General features: G+C 38.7%; 1 long non-coding RNA gene across 2 annotated transcripts; it reads left to right on the top strand.

The window, feature by feature from the left end:
• The first annotated feature begins 514 nt into the window (after positions 1-514).
• Positions 515-8,141, top strand: LOC131253236 (uncharacterized). 2 transcript variants are annotated; one of them, XR_009175044.1, is made up of 3 exons: positions 515-1,265; positions 2,245-2,316; positions 6,990-8,141. It is a non-coding gene; the product is annotated as an uncharacterized LOC131253236 (long non-coding RNA). The 2 variants fall into 2 exon arrangements; XR_009175043.1 differs by having other exon boundaries at positions 6,388-8,141.
• The last annotated feature ends 1,730 nt before the right edge of the window (positions 8,142-9,871 follow it).

The following is a 9,871-nucleotide window of genomic DNA, read 5'->3' as shown; positions in this document are numbered from 1 at the left end:
AATACGCAGGTGCATATAAGTGACTGTTTGGATGCCAGCGTGCCTTATAGAGTAAGGTCAAACCACTCCCGTTTTCAAAGGAGAAAAAAAGGGTAGATGAAACCCTACCGCTTTAGGAGGAGAAGAGACGGAAGGCAGTAACTGCAGCGAGAGATTGCAGAGACGGAGAGAGATTTGGTGGGTTGGTGCGTTTCTCCCTCTTCCCCTCTTTTTAAAAATCTGACCGTTGAGCCTGTAAGTGACTTACAGGGAAGTGACTTCCCACCCCCATCCCCCTGCAGTTTTTTGGTAGATTTGCCTGTAAGTGACTTACAGGTTGTAAGTTACTTACAGGTGATTTTTCTCCCCCAAACGCCACCGCCTATCCCCAAATCCATCGCGCCTTCCTCTCCCACCTCTTTTCTACCAAAACCCTCTCCCCTCTTCTCTCCTCCCCTGCAATAACCTACCGAAAGTCTCTCTCTCTCTCTCTCTATCCCTCTCATTCCTACAACCCACGCATCCCATCTCTCTCTCTCTCTATCCCTCTCATTCCTACAGCCCACGCATCCCATCTCTCTCTCTCTCTCTCTCTCTCTCTCTCTCTCTCTCTCTCTCTCTCTCTGGTCGTGCAACTATCTTCCTTGTGGCTATGCAACCATCACCCGTCTAGTGAAAATCCACTAGTGAAACAGAGGGTTTCTTCCCCAAATCACAGAGGGTTTCTCCCTGAAATCCAGATCTATGGCTCAATCACAAATCCTTGCGTGTCTTGTACCACGGAGGTGAGATTTCTTTCTTGATTCTTATGAAGAGAATAAAAAAGGGTAGGTATCAACCTTAGCAGGCGTAAAAAAAGCACGGCCATGGTCATCTGAATTTGATTCCTGTGTGAAGGACATTAAAGAGTAGGTGAGAAGAAAAGGGTTCTATAAAACCCATTGAATGGAGTCATCGACCATGGTTGCATCTACTCACAGCGGTGAAAGAACAACAAGGCTTTCAATAGGGGACACCATCCAGAGGCTACTGGTGCTGGTACTGAAGACCGGCAGTGGTCGACTACTTTATTTTCTTTTTTTGAGGTTTTATGCCAACATTAATGGCAGCCCATGCCGCTGCCACAATGACGACCAATATCAAAGAAGAAGAGAGGAGAGGCTTTGGGTTGCAGCTAAACGAAAATGGCACAAAAAGCATGACCACAGTCATCTGAATCTAATCCTAGTGTGATAGATGACCATTACTATATGGTTGAGGAAGAAAACCCATTACAACTATAGCAGGTATCAACCTTATTTTTGTTTTTTGTTCATAGGAGAGCTTTGATGGTGATTGATGCTTTTCTTGCTAAACAAGATGTGTTTGAGCCTTAAGCTCAATGATAGAGATGTCATTTTTCAACATTGAGGTCTCAGGTTCAAAACCAGCTTACCTATCAAAATAATAATAATAATATTTATTATTATAGAAATTATCAATGGAAAGAATAATCTCAAACTGCTGAATGTTAAGATGCCATTTTTCAACATTGAGGTCCTTCAATATGATCAACAACAAGGTAGGCTGCATGCTTGCAAATATCTTTGACCTTTCTTCAGGAGTTTCTTCTCTCTCTCTCTCTCTCTCTCTCTCTCTCTCTCTCTCTCTCTCTCTCTCTCTCTCTCTCTCTCTCTCTCTTCTTTTTTTTTTTTTTTTCATTCTTTTAAAGATCTGCTGAATTTTTCTTCAGCAAATAATTTTTGCAATTATTGGTTAAACAATCATTTATATGTATTTTGTATGCTTGGAAGTTATCCAAAACGAAGTGGATTGGATGCACTCTGTGCAAATCACAACCATTATATGAAACTGGAATTTGCTTAATGTTGTTCCTTTCTCTGTCCCAAACAATCTAGGATATGAGAAGGCTTGTTGATTGGAACCAGTCAAAGGGTAGGTGTTAATGCAGATGGACAACATTCTTATGATCTCAAACTATTTTGAGATCTGTGACTGAGACTCACTAACACAACATCTGCACCATATACAAACCAATGTTTCAAAACCTAAACTAGAGGCCAACCCATTTCATAAGCAGAAAGAAAATCAGGTGCAATAAAGATGTGAACCTAATGCATGAGATGGCCTAGATGCCTACAAATTTTTTTATATCCTAGGCTACGCTAATTCTTGGTATGTAAGCTATTAGTTTGATTCAATTTTCAGTTTCCTGGATGCATCGCTGAAACTTCCTGTTTGGTTCTTGTGGCCATTTACACACAGATGGACGGAGAGTTGTCAACCCAAAAGGACTGCAGTACTACAACAATCTCATCGATGAACTTGTCCTCCATGGTAATATCACCTTGAAACAATAACTTGATTCATCATTAGAAATGAATTTTGTTTTGCCTTGGTTATAGATTGAAGAATCCTTGGAGGAGCTTGCACCTACTTGCTGTTTATAGATGCAGACTCAAGTATTTATCATGTGTGTATGTGTGATATAAGATTGTTGTTTATAGATGTAGATGTATCCTTGACAATCCGTTATCTATCTGCCTCTAATCTATTTTCCCTTTTAGATTTTCTGAGTATGGTTGAAACATGATTTCTCTAAAAGCAATTCAGCTCACATTTGGTTATATTACATTTTCTATGGACCTTAATTCTGATTATTTTATTTTAAATGAACGTCCCTCATCTAGCTCTCCCTCTCTATGGTGCTTTTTTCTGATTTTGTTGCCAATTTTTCATGGTGTGTTGGAGGTGATCTCAATGTAATTCCTTCTTTTTTGTAAACTTGAGGCTGTAGAATAACACTGGATAAGGAAGTGGTGGCAATGATAATGATTTCAGCATTAAATGCATTTGGACACATGGAATGAGTGACAAGTCATATTCCTTTTCTTTTTCATGGTGTGTCTGCAGTGGTGGTAATGGTGATGATTTCAACATTAAACGCATTTAGGCACAAGCACATGGAATGAGACACAGGTCATATTTCTTTTCTTTTTAATTGTATGTCACCCCTCCACTACCCTTGTGGTTCTTTATTACGTCTCCCACATGCATCTGATTGCTTCAAATAGAAAGTAATGTCTACTTAATGTTTTTAGGACTAAATGTTGTCTTGGCTACCCATGCCTTTTTCTTTTATTGCATTTCCAAGCAATTCAGTCCACTACATTGCTTTTGGATGACTGAGTCTTTTAATAAATATTATGAGGCTTTGGCTTGCTGTTAAGAGTTCTCTAATTAAGACTTAAGAGTCCTCTGGACAGTGCATAGTAATCATATTATAATACCGCAATAGTGAAGCAGTTTCTGCATAATGGAGTCCACCAGTTGTTTCATGTGGTCCTATGGCTGCGCTACAAAAAATGCATTTTGGGAGGACTAGGAATGAGAATTAGTTTGAGTTAAGAAACACTTTGTAAGATGGCTCATCTCGAGTGCATCCTGTTTTTAGTTGTGTTTGGACTAAGCATTGAGGCCCATGATTGGGCGCTATGGTGTATCTATGATTAGGTCCACATAATAGTCTGGATCACCATGTGCAATATGTATTCGAAATATCGGTATCGCGCTATGTATCGCACCCTTGGGATACAGATATGTATCGGTTATCGCATGGGATATATCGTTTGTATCGCATAATTTATCGCACTTTTTGGGAAACATGGGGAAACATTGGGGAAATGGTTGAATTTTTCGATGAAACTTCGTGGATTGTTAAAAAGGACCTTAATACACACTTTTAAATCATAACATCTCAAAAAAAAAGTGCACATAATAAATTTCCTTTGTAAATGGTCCTAAGTTATACGATGTTTAACTGAACTAATACAACTATATTTAAATTGAATGCTTGGCATTTATAAATGTATCAAAGACATGTATGAAAACACAACAAATTCATTGAAAAACAAAAAATAAAAATAAATTGAGAAATATACATATCAATGATAGAGACTGGTTGAGGATTGAACGTACACAATTGAAATATTTGTGGGGTCACAAAAGTTTTGAATCGGATAATATTTGTCTTCTCAGTTCATCTCAGTAGGAATGATGTAATGAACGTTATGGATGGTATTTAAGCATCACTGTTGACCCAGGGAGGTTTTAACGGTAGGAATTTCCCTACCCACCTTTTCCTTTAGTGCGGCCCGCTCGAGTCTTGGAACCTGCTCACTTTTGGTCCCAAGTCCTAAAATGAGCTCACAAAACGGATGGACGGAGTAGATTTCTCACAAACATTATGGTGGGCCCCACCTACGTTTCTAGCGCAGGAACTTCCTACCAAAGGCTTTCCAGGTAATCCGCGGAAGTGGATTAGCTGGTGTACCACACACCACCAATATGGTTGTGTGTTGACGTCAACAAGTTATGTGGGTCCTCATGAGGTATGTTTTATATCCAAACCGCCCATTAATTTGGCAAGCTAGTTGTAATGCTTGAGCCGAAAAATAAGGCAAATCCAATTATTAAGTGGACCACACTGCAAAATGTAATGGAGGATTGAACGTCTACCATTGAAACCATTTTGGGGTCACATAAGCTTTGGATCAATATGATATTTGTTTTTTTTTCTCTTCATCCAAGTATGTGTGACCTTATGAACAGATTGGATGGAAAATAAATGCTATGGTGGGCCTAACAAATGTTTTAATGGAGAGAATCATTGTCCCACTACTGTTTGTGGTGTGGTCCACTTGAGCTTTGGATATGACTTATTTTTGGGCTCATGATCTAAAATGATCTCGCAAAATTGATGAACGGGGTGGATATAATAAATACATCATTGTGTGGCCCATGTAACTTTGATCTCCTTTGAACCAATGGTACAACTTGGAGCGTCAACGCTCGTCTTCGCACCACACAACCTATGTGGCACAGCAGCCGGACTTGTCACAGGATTTGTGGAGTCCAACTTGCTGTATATATTTTATCTAGGCCGTCCATTTATTTTTTCATATAGTTTAAGCATATTAATCCAAAAATTAAGTAGATCCAAATCTTGGGCAGACCGCACTAGAAAAATTAAGCAAATCCATATCATTTAATGGTAAGTTTTCATTAATCATTGTTTGATGTGGTGTGGTCCACCTGATAATTTGAATATGTTTGATTGTTGGGATTACATCATAAAATGGGCTATAAAAACGAACGGATGGATTGGATCTACAACATATCATCAAAGTTGGCCCTACAACAAGCGTAACACCAAGTTGTTACTCACGTAGCATCAATCCACCCACGAGTTACAGGTGCATTTTATTTTGTGTACTTAGTAAACACTGTGGTGTCCACCGTGATTTATATATTTTATCCACTCCTTCAATCCATTTTAATAGGTAATTTTAGGACTTGATCCCAAAATTAAAGCATATTTAAAGCTCCAATGGACCGCACCACGGTAAACAACCTGAATTGAACATATACCATTGAAAAATTCTTGATGGCCATGGAAGTTTTGGATCAAGCTTATATTTATGTTTTCCCTTCATCCCTGTTTCTGTGATCTTATGAACAGGTTGGATGACAAATAAACATCATTGTGGGCCTGGCAAGGTTTCAACGGTTGTAATCATTATTCCCATTGTTTCATATGGTATGGTCCACTTGAGCTTTGGATATGCTTCAATTTTGGGATCAACCCCTTATATGAACTGGAAAAACAGTTGGACGGTGTGGATAAACCACATACATTCACGGTGGGCCCACCGAGTTTTATCGGTACGATAAAGCGTACGAGTAACTCAGTACGCAATCGGATATCTAAGGGATTTAGCAAAGCTGCGTTTTGAAAGAGGGAAGAGGGTTCCGGAGCTCCGGAACCCAAAAAAATCTCAAATCTTCACCTCAATAGGCCCGATTTCTCGCCGAAATCTCAGTTGGAGAAATCCCTTCGCCGAAATCTCCGTTGCGTTGCGATGCATCTCCATTGGATTCAACGGAAAAAAGAAAGAGGGAAATCGAAACCCACCAAATTCGACCTCCAATCACGGTACTGAAATCCTCCCTCCAGTTTTTCCTCTCTTTACAAAAAAAGAAGCTCGAACTGTTAGATCGGGGTGGGTTGTATTGGTGATATCGACGATGTATCGCATGATATTGACAATATATCGCACGATATCGACGATAATATTGTACGATATCTGAAGTTTTGGATTTTTGGTATCTTCCGGGGATTATCGGAGGAGTTTCGTCTGCTATGGTGTATCTATGATTAGGTCCACATAATAGTCTGGATCACCATGTGCAATATGTACTGCACTTTATATTGCTGCCTTGCTTGTTGTATAATAGGTAATTTGCAATATGGATGCATACTTTTAAAGTACTGTGTTATATAATACCCACGTATTATAATGCATGCTGTAAAATTTTCTTGTTACTAAGAAATTGTCTCTGTTGCAGATATGTCGTTGACTGCTTTTATCGAGCCACTTCTAGTTACTGATTTTGTAACTCAACTCTTGAATAAAGATGTCTTAGCCAGACCATTGTCTGATGCTGATCGAGTGAAGGTCTTGTTTTCTTTTGTTTCTTCTATTTGGATATTGACAGCTTTCTTTTTTCTTTTTAGATAATTATTTTGACATATTTCAAAGAACTCAAGTGGGTTTTTCTTTTCCTTTCCTTTTTTCCCTTCTTTCTGGAAGACGACTCTGAAATGGCATTTGGTTGTTTTTGTTTCTTTGAATTTGGCTCTCCAATGCTAGAAAACGGTAACTTTCATTTTGGGTTTTTAAATTCCCAAGGCCTCAACTGCAGAAATTCAAAATTCAAATCCAATTTTTGGATTCAAAATTATTTGGCATTTAGAGAGCCAAAGTTTCTATGGCCTAAACATGGATGACCTGACCTTTTGTTGTGAAGATGTAGAAAGAAATAAAAGAGTTAATTCAACAGTGAGATCTTGCTCAATCTCATCTCAAGGGCTCGTTTATATTTACTACTCTAATTCTCTATAACTTTCTTACTTTATATGCTTCACATAGCTTCTTACCTGTTGGCAGGTTTTGAAATGGCTGTAATGATTGCGCATGAGTTTAAAGCAATCTTAGACGTTGCAGCCACTGAGAAGAGAGATTCTGAAGATGGTAGCAGATATTTGTGCAGTTGATGATATCATATGATGAATTGATGGTTGTTTAGTACATTATAGCTGGTTCTGAGACCTGATAGTCATGTGATTTTAGAGCTTCAAATCTAGTACAAATGCCATAGTTGTTGTTGTTGTCTTTCTTGGCAAGCATAAAATTCCATCCAGTCATTTCTCAGTTTTTCCTCATTTTGATATAACCTTTCATTCAATGTAGACAGTGGATGTATTTTTCTCATTAACTATTTGCAGGCCACCGACTGAAAAGCTAGGATCATTCAACCAGGAAGATTTTCAGCATGTGTATGGTTGGGCCTATGAGGCCAACAACCTGCATCACCAAACCTGGGCCTGAGTTGTATGGAATTTAGAACCATTGATCTTCATTCTTGCGGTGGTCCTGTTAAATATATGAAGTTTTCAATTGTTTTCACCACTCATGTCAAGGAGATTTTACTATATGAATATGTGGGAGCGTGTGCACCCAAACTGACTGACCCAATTTAATCAGATTTACTAATTGGGGTTGGATTCAGGCCCATGAAACCTGAACTGACAATAAATCATGCTTAGATCAGATATATGAATTTGTAGTCTTTTCCTTTATTTGATTATATTTATCATTTAAATCATATAAAGGCAATCTTCAGGTGTGGGATTCTAACTCTGAACCTCTCTGTATCCAAAGCCATTTTGATTCTAATTCTGAACCTCTCTGTATCCAATTCCCATACTCTTGTCCAGATATGGATGCACCCTCACAGATAGTTTTGGTATGGATTCTTAGTGGTGAATTATTTGCTAAGCTATTTATTAAGGAGTATTTATTGTTTTTTATGTTGATACACCAGGATGTAGCTACCTTGGAGCAGCAACCAAGCTGCACATTGTCCCTAGAAACATCCCTTTCAAAGCAGAATGTATGCAGAGAAAAGGCGTGCTGAGGCTGCTAGAATTTGGGAGAAATATCCAGAGAGGATTCCTGTAAGTGTTTACTCTAACTGGTAGTCATATACTGGTTCTTCCCCCTCATGCAACAACTATGAGAGGTGGGTCCACAGTTATACACACCAGGAACCTTCAGGTTCTATTTATGAATACAGGATGCATTTTGAAAAGGATAAAGCATTAGCTCGATGATTCCAGCCTGTGTTGATAAACGAGCCTAGCCAGGTAGCCTTTTGTTTATAATTTTTATCTATTTAATAACTTTTAATATTTCTACTTTCAAAGTCGCCAAATGAATATTGGCAAGAAATTAGAGTTGTTCAGGCAATGCATGAAGTGGTAATTGTCTTTGGGTCTTGCCTAATATTGCTTGAGTTTTGTGATTTGGTTTGGAAATGTGCAACATTTGATTAAGCTGCTTGGACAACAATTGTACATGAGGCCCATCTTATGAGATCGTGAATACTAGAGTTTTGAATGTTTGTTCCATCTTTTATGTAACCAAATCTCCCCTGTGATTTTGTATCCTCAATTACAGCACTCAGATTCTTGTGGCATGCAACAACATCTTCATGAATTTCATTCTCCTCAGCCACAACTTGCTCTCCTTCACCAGCTACTGATTCTGGTCCTGTATGTTGCTTCTGCTCTGACAAAGCAGCGCCTGCATCCATAGCATTGCCCACAGATTTCTGCTTCTCATCGAGCAAAGAGACATCTGCTTCTACATGCATCTCCACGACTTCAGTCCCCTGATTTTGCCCATTTTCTGCCAAACAAACATCCATAACAATAACTTTAGCTAAAATTGATTCAGTAACCTCAGTTCCAGCACTTGGATTCTTGTGACCGAGAATGCCATCTTCCTGAAACCCGTTTCCCTCAGCTGCAACTGCTCCTCCTTCACCAGCTACCAGGTTACAGAGCCCACCATCAACATTGCTTCTTTTCTATGCCGTACCAACATTGTCACAATTCACAAAGAACTGTTGTGCTTGCTACTTTTTTTTTTTACAGCTATTATTCTTCCAAAGATGTCACAATCCATGCGCTGAGTTAATTGGTTTGTCTGGGTACTGACCACCTAGTCCCCAAAAGCCCCGGTTTTAGAATGCAAAGAGGAAAATACAATGTTCAAAATGACATTTTCGGCTCAGTGAATGACCATAAATTTTATCATGCATAATTTAGTAATATGTCGCTGATGCTCGGCCTCAAAGGTAACTTTCTACATAGGGCATCAAAAGCTTTTAACATGCAGAATAAGAATTTATTCTAAATTTTCATGTTTATGTATTGGTGAAAGTTGAGTTCCTTTACTAAATTGCCATGCCATGCCATGCTTGCCACATTATAGATTAGAGCTGCAACTTGGGTTCGGGTCAACCTGAAACCAACTGACCTAACCTGTGTTGGGCCTGGGCTCCACTTGATGAACAGTCAGGATCTCCATCATGTGTGGATCAAGAGTCCCATTGGAAAATTCTGAAACAGATTGGTTATAAGTTCATGAATACATTTCTTTTTCTTCACTATTTGGAGTGCTTCATGTAGTTTTTCCTTGTTTGACTGCAGGTTTGTATTCTTGAGTTGGGAGCTTTGTGTATTAAGAAATGATGTATTTTAATAAGGGAGTTTGATGTATTTTAAGAAGGGAGTTGATATCATCCACACCCACCATTTTTCCATTTTGAGAATTAAAATATTATGCTTTTGTACCATTTCAATTCCTAAATGGCAAAATTGACTGTATGCTAGTGACAAAGGTGGGTGTAAATTGTGGCTGCTCCCTTTTTGAAATTATTGCTTGGTAGCTTCATCTGTCAAACATACTTCCTTAACATGGGT

Source organism: Magnolia sinica, chromosome 8 (assembly GCF_029962835.1).
Source record: "Magnolia sinica isolate HGM2019 chromosome 8, MsV1, whole genome shotgun sequence".
Lineage (NCBI taxonomy): Eukaryota > Viridiplantae > Streptophyta > Magnoliopsida > Magnoliales > Magnoliaceae > Magnolia > Magnolia sinica.
This window is presented reverse-complemented; position numbering and strand designations above follow the sequence as displayed.